Consider the following 13,063-nt stretch of genomic DNA (forward strand, 5'->3'; position numbering starts at 1 on the left):
ATCACTGTTTTCATCATAGGAATGGACTCAGGAGTAAAACCCCCACAGTGATCTCACCAAGTCTTTACAATTAGGTTGTCCCTTTGAACCAAGATCTTGGGATCGCCAGTCAACAATGTTGGGTTTCCTTTGTATCAACTTTTGTTATGGGCTTTAGTCCCATTCATTTCGATGATTTCTCAACTAACTATCTATTTAACCCTTACTGCAGTGTTATCCTTTGACTTGATGTAGTCAATAGTGATAACTCCAGTTAAGAGTAGTTGTCTAATGGAATTGTGTCGCTGACGAATATGCGTCGACATTCCGTTGTATCGTACACGCTCGGCTGTACCGATTGTTGCAATGCTATCACAATGTATACCAAGTGGTGGCACTTGCATTTCCCATCTTGGAATATCCTCTAAAAATTGGCGCAACCATTCAGCTTATTCACTTACTTTATCCAAAGCAACAAACTCAGCTTCCATCGTAAATTTTTCCACAACCATTTGTTTTGAAGATTTTCATGAGATCGCTCCACCTGCTAGTGCTAAAACATAGCGGTTTGTGGACTTTGATCCTTTAACACCATTTATCCAGTTTGAATCACTATACCCTTCTATTACAACAGGATATCTCTGTAATGCAATCCATAATCACGCATATACCTTAAGTACCTAAGAACTTTAGTTATCGCTTTCCAGTGATCCATACCCGGATTACTCGTGTATCGGCTTAACTTACAGTAATATATAATAGATGATGTCAAAGATTACTGGAGCTAACAATGTCATTAGCATCTTTGATCATAGTATGGAGCAAATCAGATGGACATATGATCTGAGTAGAAGATTAATGAACAGTTATCTTCAGTAATCAGCTAAATTTGGGGTTAGTCTTGTTAACAGGAATGAATTTGTGATAAGCAATCTTCTCACAAATTGGGAGAGATTGTTGTGCTAGACATGCATGTATCATAACTTGACAACCCTAAGATTAGTTGTATTGTAACCTTAATCTGTAATTTATACTTGTAACACTTAATGTCTGTAAAATGTAAATGGGGCAGACTGGAGCATTTTTCCCTAAACAGTGTCAAGCCTAAGAATTCTATCTAGAAGAAGATCAAGAAGGTCATGCCTCAGAAGAATTATGAAGAAGCTTGGAGTTGGATAATTCTGTTTGATGAAAAATATTTTAAGTCAAGATATCTACAAGTCATAGAATTAGTGTTATAGAGAAGTCATTCGAGAACTCAGAAAGACCTATCGAGAACTCAGAAAGACCTATCGAGAACTCAAGAATTGTCTATCGAGAACTCATGAAATGCTATTGGAGATATCGATAAGTCAGATACTCATTCGAGAACTCAGAGATATCGACAAGTGTACATTCATTAGAGAACTCTGATTTATCGATAAGCCAAAGTCCATGAGAGAACTCTGAGTTATTGATAAACCAAAATTCACTAGAGAACTCAGAGTTGTCGATAAGTCAAGTCTACAATGAAGTTTCAGAGATATCGACAAGACAACATGCCTATCGAGATGTCGAGTTCTCTACAGCTTAATTGGAGATCTCGAAGTGAAGAAATTTCTCTAAGTACAGAATTGCAGAGCAGTTCAATATCCAAGGTTGCAAACCAACAAACAATTCACACAGCTGAATTGACAAGTCTACAAAAAGCAGCTTGAGAGATGTGCAAGATTAATGGTAAAGATTAACTGACAGAGGAAGATTAAAGTAAACACGGGATGCTAAAGATATGCTAAGCCAGAAATGGAAGATTTGTTTTTCTATAAATAGAAATGACAAGTGACAGTTTAGAAAAGCTAATAGCATGTTTATTATCCACTGTGTAAACCGGCAGTTAACTGAGTTATAAAGTTAACACTGGTTCTCTAGTTAGGAGTAATAATTGAGATCAAATTTCTTGTATTCTCTCTCAAGAAAGAAGCTAAGTTATAAACCAAGAACTTAGAGATTTTGTAGCAAAACACTGCTTGATTTTTAATATAAAATTAAGTGAGTTTTGAAGATCTTTGTTTTACATATTTGCATTGTTATTTATGTTTAACATCTATTCTATAAAATCATTGATAACAACCAACTGCCAAAACACATTCACCCCCCCCCTCTGTGTTGTATTCATATCTAACAAGTGGTATCAGAACAAAATCTGAAAGTAAACAGATCAGATCTTGGAAAAATGAATACACTGAAAATCGGTAGTATCAAGATTCCTCCATTTGATAAGGCCAACTACACTTTATGGAAAGAAAATGTTGTTGTTTATAAGAATGGCCAATCACCTTTACATTCGGATCCTCAAGAATGGGCCCTTCACTCCTATGGTTAGAGTTGAGGAAACCACAGATGGAGACATGGTTATTCCAGCTCATTTTGCTCCCAAAGATGCCTCTGAGTATACTGATATTGAAAGAGAGAAAGTTTCCCTAGACAGTGCTTTGCAACTGATACTAATTGAGTCACTTGACAATGTAATGTATAATAACATTGTCAACTATGACACTGCTAAACAGATCTGGGAAAAGATTGAGATACTCTGTGAAGGAACTAAGGAGGTTAGGTGAAATCAAAGAAGGATATCGATTTCTCAGTATGAGGGTTTTATGGCTAAACCAAAGGAAGGTATTACTGATGTGTTTGAAATGTTTAATAAGCTGATAAATGACTTGCAGCTTCATGATAAATTTTATGATGTTGAAGAAGTGAATTTGAAGTTCTTGCTTACTCTCCCTGATCATTTGGAACAAAAGATCTCTGCAATCAGAGAAGGAAGGGATTTGAGTAGAATCACACCGGAAGTGCTCTATGGGGTTTTGAAAACTTATGAACTTGAAATGATTCAAAAGAAATCATTAAGGGCTAGTCAAGGATATGTAATGGATGGCTCAGGTGCACTGATTGTGAATGATGGCCAGACCTCTAATGATGAGCAAATATCCCAAACTCCAGAAATTTCTACAAGTGAGAAAAGAGTCAATGACACTAAAGAGCAAGTCATACTGGAATTGGATAAAGAAGATGAGTTCTACACTCTTGATGAGCTTGATCAGCTAGACAAATCAATGGCTTACCTGGCTAGAAAATTCTCTAACATTAGAGTGAAGAAACCAAGATTTTTCAAGAGCAAAGGACAGTCCTTCAACAATGACAGCAGCTGGAAAGGGAAAGGGAAGTGCACTCCTGATAGCAAAACTGGCTACAAAACTGGATCTGTTGACAGATCAAACATAAGGTGCTTTAATTGTGATGAGTTGGGCCATTTTGCTACAGAATGTAGGAAACCCAAGAAGGCAAAGAAAGACATAGCCTATCTTGAATTGGAAGCAAAATATGATGCTCTTCTAAAGAAGCAACAAGGGAAAACTTATATTGCTGAGGGCAAAAGCTGGGATGATTCAGATAATGATGAAGATGAAGAAGTTGGAAACTGTGCACTCATGGCCTTGGAGCAAGGAGATTCTTCATCATCTAAATCACATGTACCAACTCTTACCACAATTGATTTAAATGTGAGTCAATATAAGGAAACTGTTGAAAAGATGAGCACAGAAATGTTCCACATTCATACAAGCATGGTTGCTGCAAATGAGGAAATTAGCAGATTGAAAAAGATCAATGAAAAACTTGAGAGTGAAAAACAAGAGACTGAATTGTTGCTGGTTTAGCTTGATGCTGCTAAGCAAGAAAATGCATACTTAAAGAACAAATTAAAGTATGCAAGTGAAATTGAAGCAGTATTGAGAGAAAGGCTGGAGAAGAATGAAGTGAAGTTGAAATCCTTCAAAAATGCTTCTGAGTTGATTGGCCAATATCATGAAAAGAACAAACCATGTGCAAACATTGCCATTGGTCTTGATTATGAGGGTTTGAACAACAAAAAGAAGTTTGTCAGTGACAAAGGAAAATCAACTGAAACTGAGAATGTTCCAATTATTTTGAAGAAAGTTGAATCACCTTTGTTCAAGGCATGTGAGGTGAACTTCAGTGAAGAAGAGTTGATCATCAAACATGAGATAGCTGATGAGGACAAGGAAAAGAAAAATGATGAGACAACTCAGTCTTCCATCTCTGTTGAAACACTAAAAGCCAATCAAGAAACTAAGGAGCCTGTGAAGGAGATTAAAGCTGAAGAAGTCAAAAAGAAAAAGAAGAATAGAAATGGAAAGATTGGGATAAACAAAAGCAATAATTTTGCTTATGTTGCAGATGCTCCTAGAAAGAGGTGTGAGAATTGTGGATCAATGAATCACCTAACTCACCTTTGTAAAAAGATTGTTAGCAATCCACCTGAAGGAGTCTGCAAGTACAATGAAGCTAAGGCTAATGATCCATATTCATTCTGTGACAAGTTTGACTGCATTCCCTGCAACATGAAAGTGATGAAGAGTTGCCACAAATTGAGAATTGATCTCATAGAATCAAAAATTGGTTCTATATCTGAAAGGGAAAATGCTCAACAGTCTATGAATTCCATTTTATCTGAAAATTCGCATTTTACTTCTGCAAAATCAGTTAACAAGAAGAAAGTGCCCAACACAGCTTGGGTAGCTAAACACACTTAATCATCATTGTGTACAGGGCAAAGGAAAGAAGGTCATATGGATCATTGATAGTGGATGTTCCAGGCATATGACAGGTGATAAGGCCCTGCTATCACAATTTGAGGAGATGGCTGGCCCTTTGGTGACCTTTGGAGACAACAACAAAGGATTCACAATGGGATATGGCAAGATTATTTCTGAAAATGTTGTCATTGAAGATGTAGCACTAGTTGCTGGATTAGAAGTAAATCTTCTAAGCGTTAGTCAATTTGCACACAGAGGTTTTCAAGTTGTTTTCAACAAAGAAGATTGTGCTTTTATTAGCAAAAAGACTGGTGAAATTGCTCTTAAAGGAGTAAGAAAGGGAAGCTTGTTTATTGCAGACTCAGACTCAATAAATAAGGATGGAGTGTGTTATTTCTACACCAAGGCATCAGAAGAGCAAAGCAAATTGTGGCATAAGAAGCTATCTCACTTGAATTTCAAAGCAATCAACACCTTAGTCAAGAAGGAGCTTGTGAGAGACATGCCCAGTCTGGAATTTGCTCAACTGGAAGTTTGTGAAGCTTGTTAGAAAGAAAAAATGAAAAGATCAAGTCACAAGTCAAAATCTGTGAATTCTATAAGTGCACCTCTGCAACTTATTCACATGGACTTGTTTGGGCCAGTAAATGTCTTATCCATTTCAAGGAACAAATATGCCCTTGTCATGGTTGATGATTTTTCAAGATACACTTGGGTTGAGTTCATGTACTCTAAAGATGAAACTCCAAATATTATAATTGAGCACATCAAGAAAATTGAGAAGCAAGCTGAAGGAAAAGTTAGTGTGAAAAGATTGAGGAGTGATAATGGAACAGAATTCAGAAAATCAACATTAAGTGAATTCTGCAAAAGCAAAGGCATTGTTCAAGAATTTTCAGCAGCTAGAACACCTCAACAGAATGGAGTAGTTGAGAGGAAAAATAGAACATTGGTTGAAGCTGCTAGAACCTTGCTACAAGATGCTCAGTTGCCAACTAGTTTTTGGGAAGAGACTGTTAATACTGCATGCTACACTCAAAACAAATATCTCATCAACAAAGCTCATGGCAAATAACCTTACTCAATCATGTCTAACAGGAAGCCTACAGTGAAACATCTACATGTGTTTGGAAGCAAGTGTTATATTCTAAAAGACAACTCTGAATATGTGGGAAAATTTGACTCTAAATTTTTGAAGCAATTTTTCTGGGATATTCATTGAAGAGAACAGCCTACAAAGTTTATGTGATTGATCAAAAGAAAATTATGAAAAGCACATATGTGACTTTTGATGATGACAAGTGTCCATGCTTGGAATGCCTTGACCTGTAAATGATGTTGAAGCCCTTGCATTTGATAATCTAACCATTGATAGTGATTCTGATGAGGAAGATGAAGTTGTGGCACATCAAATGACAAATGAAGAGACCTCTGAACAAAATCATGGGAATGAAAGCTCTCTTCAGACACCTGAATTTAGTGGCACAAACTCAGGGGGAGGAGGAGAGAATGGAAATGACAGTCATCGTAATACTGAAGAAAATGATGAAGGCACTAGTCAACAGACACACACTAGAAAATGGGATAGGAGTCATACAGTAGAAGCTATTATTGGTGATCCCTCAGCTGGTGTGAGAACTAGAAGTGCAACTGCTAATGAATGCCTACATGCATGTTTTCTATCGCAAGTAAAGCCCAAGAAAACTGAAGAAGCCCTAGTGGATCCTGATTGGATATGTGCTATGCAGGAGGAGCTGAATCAGTTTGAGAGGAACAAAGTTTGGAAATTAGTCCCAGCACCAAAGAACAGAAGCATAATTGGAACTAAGTGGGTGTATAGGAACAAAATGGATGAAAATGGAATTGTTACTAAAAACAAAGCAAGGCTGGTTGCTAAAGGCTACTTACAAGAAGAGGGAATTGACTATGATGAGAATTTTGCTCCCGTTGCAAGGCTAGAAGCAATAAGAATTTTTCTGGCATTTGCGGCACACTCAAATTTCAAGGTGTATCAAATGGATGTCAAGAGTGCTTTTCTTAATGGTGAACTAGAAGAAGAAGTTTATGTGCAACAGCCACCTGGCTTTGAAGATCCAAAATTTCCTAACTTTGTTTACAAATTACTCAAGGCTCTATATGGATTGAAACAAGCACCTAGAGCCTGGTATGACACACTGTCAGAATTTCTACTCAAACATGGTTTTACCAGAGGTACTATTGATAAGACTCTCTTCAACATGAAGCATGGTGAAGATATGATCCTAGTTCAAATCTATGTGGATGATATCATCTTTGGATCTACAAATGAAAAGCTTTGTCAAAGATTCTCTAGGCTAATGCAGAGTGAGTATGAAATGAGCATGATGGGAGAATTGAGTTACTTCCTTGGACTTCAAGTTAGTCAAAGAAGTGATGGTATTTTCATCAGCCAAACCAAATATGTGAATGACTTATTGAAGAAATTTGGTATGGTGGATAGCTCACCTGCATCTACACCAATGTCTACTGCAACTAAGTTGGATGAAGACAAGAAAGGCAAGAGTGTGGATATTTCAAGCTACAGAGGGACGATTGGATCATTGCTTTATTTGACTGCTAGTAGACCAGACATCATGTTTGCTACTTGTTTATGTGCTAGATTTCAAGCCAATCCAAAGGAATCACATTTGATGGCTGTAAAAAGGATTTTCAGATACTTAAAGGGAACTCCAAAGTTGGGATTATGGTATCCTAAGGGAACTGGTTTTGAAGTTGTTGGATACACAGATGCAGATTTTGCTGGATGCAGGGTTGATAGGAAAAGTACTACTGGAAGCTGTCAATTTCTTGGTCAAAGACTTGTATCCTAGTATAGTAAGAAACAACAATCTGTGTCAACTTCCACAGTCGGGGCTGAATATATAGCTGTTGGAAGTTGTTGTGCTCAGGTGCTTTGGATTAGAAATCAGCTAATGGACTATGGTCTAGTATTACACAAAATTCCTATTATGTGTGACAATACTAGTGCCATATCTATAGTAGCTAATCCAGTTAATCATTCTAGAATAAAGTACATTGATGTTAGGTACCATTTTATCAGGGAACATGCTGCAAATGGTACCATTGACCTCATTTTTGTTCCAACAGAGAAACAATTAGCTGACATTTTTACTAAACCTTTGGATGAAGCAATCTTCACTAGACTTGTGAGTGAAATTGGAATGCTCAATTCTTCATCCTAAGGTAAGAACTCAGCTAATGTGTTGCGGCAGATTAATTTCTAATAAATCAACCTAGTTTGATTTAATTGGAAATTAACTGAAATATGAATTATAAATATTTCAGAATCTCTGTATTTTTTTTTTAAAACTTAAAAATTAACTTAGAATATTTCAAATTCTAAGTAAACTACTTAGCTGTTAATTTACATCTTAATTGTGTAAAATTAACACAAGGCAGAATAAAAGGTATAGAGAACTGAGTTCTCGATAAGTCAAAATGACTTATCGACAAGTCATTTTAGAATTCTCGAGTGAGTCCTCGATAAGTCTATTTACAGACTTCTCGAATGACTTCTCGATAAGCTCTATTATGACTTATCGATAAGACCATGTAGAGTTCTCTAATAGTGTTAATTCACAGAGTTCTCGACAAGGATATTTTGAGACTTATCAATAACTCATAACTAAAATAATTTAATTCAATGAATTATTTTAGACAAATTCTTTTGGAAAATTTATTCTGATTTCAATTTGATTCAATTCAAATAAATTAGAATCTTTTTTTGTCCATTTTAGGACAAACTGGGCATTTATCAGAGTTAGAGTTCTCGATAAATCATTTCTTAGTTCTCGAAAAGAATTAATAAAATGACTTATTGAATGTATCTTTTTCAAATTCAAAATTACTTCTCGGTAAGTTTAATATCAACCATTTATTTGACTTCTCGATAAGTATTTTACTTTTTCTATAAATACTCAGACTTCTCGATTAATTTGAACTTGGAATTTTTCGAAATTCTAAGTAAACTGAATATTTATTACTTCATATCTTCGGTATATGAACTTAATAAATAACATATCAAAAGAAGTAAAAAAAAGTATGAAAAATTGAACAAATTTAATTCATAAATTATGTTCATAAAAATACTTTTGACATACTTTGTCTCTAATTTCTCTGACTTATTGACACATTTACATGCTTATATGATCTCTTGTTTACGTGAAAATAGGTTAGTCCAATGTTAGTAGACTAGTACATTATTTGTGTTATTTTGAGTATGCTGATAGTGGTTAATTTATTTGACTAAATACTGATAGGATGAGTTACTTTTTGTGTAGGTAGTACGTGTTTATTTGCATGGGGAATAGTCACTCTTTAAAGTAAACTAATATTCTTGAGTACTTGCATGGGGAATAGTAACTAGTCATTTCTAACTGTCAAGTATGCTTATGTGATTACTCTTATTATCCGGGCAACTCAAGAGTCTCTTGGTTTCTATCTTTACTCCCTCTATAAATTAAAACGCTTCACTCTTTATCATTTATCGCTACTCTTATTCTCAATAAACATCCACTTTTAAACTCACCTCTTGTTCATCTCTCTCTTTCTCAAATGGATGCCCCAGTCTTTTACAGACTTTTAAATGGAGTTTACCAACCGGTCCATCATTTGGATGATGACCTAGTTTATTTTGATCCTATCGGACTTCATGTCCGTCTCAAGGGGGTTGTTTGCAGCCCCTTTGATATTCCACTTGAGGTCTTTGACGAACTCTCGTGGAATGATCAAATCAACATTCTTTTCTTTGAAGGGGAAGTCTCTCTGGAGATGGAGAGACGTGCAAGGGTGGTTGAACAGCAACGCCTTGCTGCTTTGGAGTTGCAGGAGAGGATCATCTCTCTTGCATACTCCATGTCCAGAGCTTACCAGCGCAGGGCAAGGAGGTTGGAGGCTGAGAGAAGAAGTCTAAATTAGAGTAGTTAGGATTATGATTTACTTGATGTAATCTGCATCTTAATGTACTCTGTGTTTAATATTAATAAAATTATCTTCTTCTTTATCAATTTGTTTTTGTTGCTTGATTGTTTATGTCATGATTGCCTTGTGTTTACAAATTAATTGATTATTAGTTTTCCTGTCATAATGCTTGCAACTGTATGTCTCAATGGTTATGCCTAATCAATACAAATAAATATGTTCAATGCATTACAGGTTCAACACAATCCACTCAGAAAATATCAAGAGATTCAAGTTTCAATCAACAGGTATTTGTGTTAAACTGCAGCTAAAACATTTCAAAACCAAACTGCGGTTTACCCAGGCACAACAACAAAAACACAAACTCAAACACAATCCCACTAAGGTAACTCTCAAAAGGAACATGTTTTACAAAAGGACAAAATCCCCAAAATGTTCTTCAGTTGTTCTGATTGTTTGAGAAAAAGGAACTGGTATCACAGACATGGAAATTTATCAGCTTTTCATGAATATCACTAATGCACCTTCATGTGCAAAACAGTCAAGACTGATAGGTTTGTGGGTAGTACTCCTGAGGGGGAGCTATCTAAATCCTCTCCAATTCAATTGGAGGTTCCTCAAGAGGGAACAACTCCCCTCATAACTCTAGCAGAAGCTGTCTTAGCAGTCAAAGCTAGAAGAACAGTTACCTATTACAAGTCATAAGAAGGGCAATCTTAGCACATTCAAGTGCCAGTGTGTTGCAAGACACACAAGGGTTTGAGGCTGGTGCACATGGCAGTAACCCAGTCAAATCCCCTCCAATTCAATTGGAGGTTCCCACTACAAGTGGAGGACAACACACTGTCACAACCACAGAGCAATCTGTGAGTCAAACTGTGACCCCGGTCATAGATGCTTATGCACTCATTTTTCTGGTGAAATGAGTATGATTAGCCCTATATGGTCTTCCTCTAATCATATGATCACAGATTAACTCTTCTCAGCCACCACTTATTTCTGTAGGTCAAACAACATTTGAGCCTTTCATGTGAGAATAAGAGAAAAGATTGAGAGAAAAACAGAGAATAAGAGAGGCAGAATCCTTCCTGGCAAAAGGAGAGGTAGATGAGTGTATGGATTTAGTAATCCTTGGGAGGGAACTCCGACTCTCAAAAGTCATGAGACTAGTGCAGTGAGAAGTAGTGAGACTACTTATTCAAAAGAACAGAGAACTTAGAACTTTTATCACTGACAGACTTTTTCTGCAGATCTAAGTGAAATTTCTATTCTATTTGATAAACTCATCACCATAAATCTCACCGAAGCTTGAAGCTGCGGACAGTGTTCCAAATGGACAATGGCAGCAGCTTGAACAATGTGCATCTAGCTGGACCCTTCTTCCTGAAGATAATGTCAAAAAGGGGGAGAAGATATATTTAAATGCCAAAACAGCTAATGGATGTTGAATAAATCTAAATGCAACTCAATAAAAGAAGACCAGATGGGAAGTTTGGTTTCTGCATTTAGTTAAAGTTTTGATATCATCAATCAGAACTTGTGCATAATTTCTTAATGAACAAGTTGTGGGAGATTGTAATATATAATAGATGATGTCAAAGATTACTGGAGCTAACAATGTCATTAGCATCTCTGATCATAGTATGGAGCAAATCAGATGGACATATGATCTGAGTAGAAGATTAATGAACAGTTATCTTCGGTAATTAGTTAAACTTGGGGTTAGTCTTGTTAACAAGAATGAATTTGTGATAAGCAATCTTCTCACAAATTGGGAGAGATTGTTGTGCAAGACATGCCTGTATCATAACTTGACAACCCTAAGATTAGTTGTATTGTAACCTTAATCTGTAATTTATACTTGTAACACTTAATGTCTGTAAAATATAAATAGAGCAGACTGGAGCATTTTTCCCTAAACAGTGTCAAGCCTAAGAATTCTATCTGGAAGAAGATCAAGAAGGTCATGCCTCAGAAGAATTATGAAGAAGCTTGGAGTTGAATAATTCTGTTTGGTGAAAAACATTTTAAGTCAAGATCTCTACAAGTCACATAATTAGTGTTATAGAGAAGTCATTCGAGAACTCAGAAAGACCTATCGAGAACTCAGAAAGACCTATCGAGAACTCAGGAATTGTCTATCAAGAACTCATGAAATGCTAGTGGAGATATCGATAAGTCAGATACCCATTCGAGAACTCGGAGATATCGACAAGTGTAAATTCATTAGAGAACTCTGAGCTATCGATAAGTCAAAGTCCATTAGAGAACTCTGAGTTATCGATAAACCAAAATTCACTAGAGAACTCAGAGTTATCGATAAGTCAAGTCTACAATGAAGTTTCAGAGATATCGACAAGCCAACATGCCTATCGAGATGTCGAGTTCTCTATAGCTTAATTGGAGATCTCGAAGTGAAGAAATTTCTCTAAGTACAGAATTGCAGAACAGTTCAATATCCAAGGTTGCAAATCAACAAACAATTCACACAGCTGAATTGACAAGTCTACAAAAAGCAGCTTGAGAGATGTGCAAGATTAATGGTAAAGATTAACTAACAGAGGAAGATTAAAGTAAACATGGGATGCTAAAGATATGATAAGCCAGAAATGGAAGATTTGCTTTTCTATAAATAGAAATGACAAGTGACAGTTTTGAAAAAGCTAATAGCATGTTTATTATCCACTGTGTAAACTAGCAGTTAACTGAGTTATAAAGTTAACACTGGTTCTCTAGTTAGGAGTAATAATTGAGATCAAATTTCTTGTATTCTCTCTCAAGAAAGAAGCTAAGTTCTAAACCAAGAACTTAGAGATTTTGTAGCAAAACACTGCTTGATTTTTAATATAAAATTAAGTGAGTTTTGAAGATCTTTATTTTACATATTTGCATTGTTATTTATGTTTAACATCTATTCTACAAAATCATTGATAACAACCAACTGCTAAACCAAAAGTCGATCAAAAAGTAAACATTTAAGCCAAAACACATTCACCCCCCCCTCTATGTTGTATTCATATCTAACACTTACTAACAGTAAAGGCAATGTCTGTACGTGTACAATTCATTAAGTACATCATACTACCTATTACTTTAGCATATTCTCCTTGAGAAACACCATCACCTTTATTTTTCAAAAGATGTAAAGTCGTATCAAAAGGAGTTCTTGACACACTAGAAGCATCATTGCTAAATTTCTCAAGAATCTTATTAACGTAATGTGGCTGATTTAGAACAAGTCCACTTGACGTTCTAAGGATCTTTATCCCTAGAATAACATCAGCTAAGCCCATATCTTTCATGTGAAATCTTGAATGTAATATGTATTTGGTAGATTTTACCATTTTGTCATTACTACCAATGATGGGCATATCATCAACATAAAGACACAGGATCACATATCCCTCTATTTATCTTTTATATAAACACATTTGTCACATTCATTGATTTTAAACCCATTAAACAATAGAACACTGTCAAATTTCTTATGCCAATCTTGAGGCGCTTGTTTTAAGCCATATATTGAC

Source organism: Apium graveolens, chromosome 10, assembly GCF_009905375.1.
Source record: "Apium graveolens cultivar Ventura chromosome 10, ASM990537v1, whole genome shotgun sequence".
In the NCBI taxonomy this organism is placed as follows: Eukaryota; Viridiplantae; Streptophyta; class Magnoliopsida; order Apiales; family Apiaceae; genus Apium; species Apium graveolens.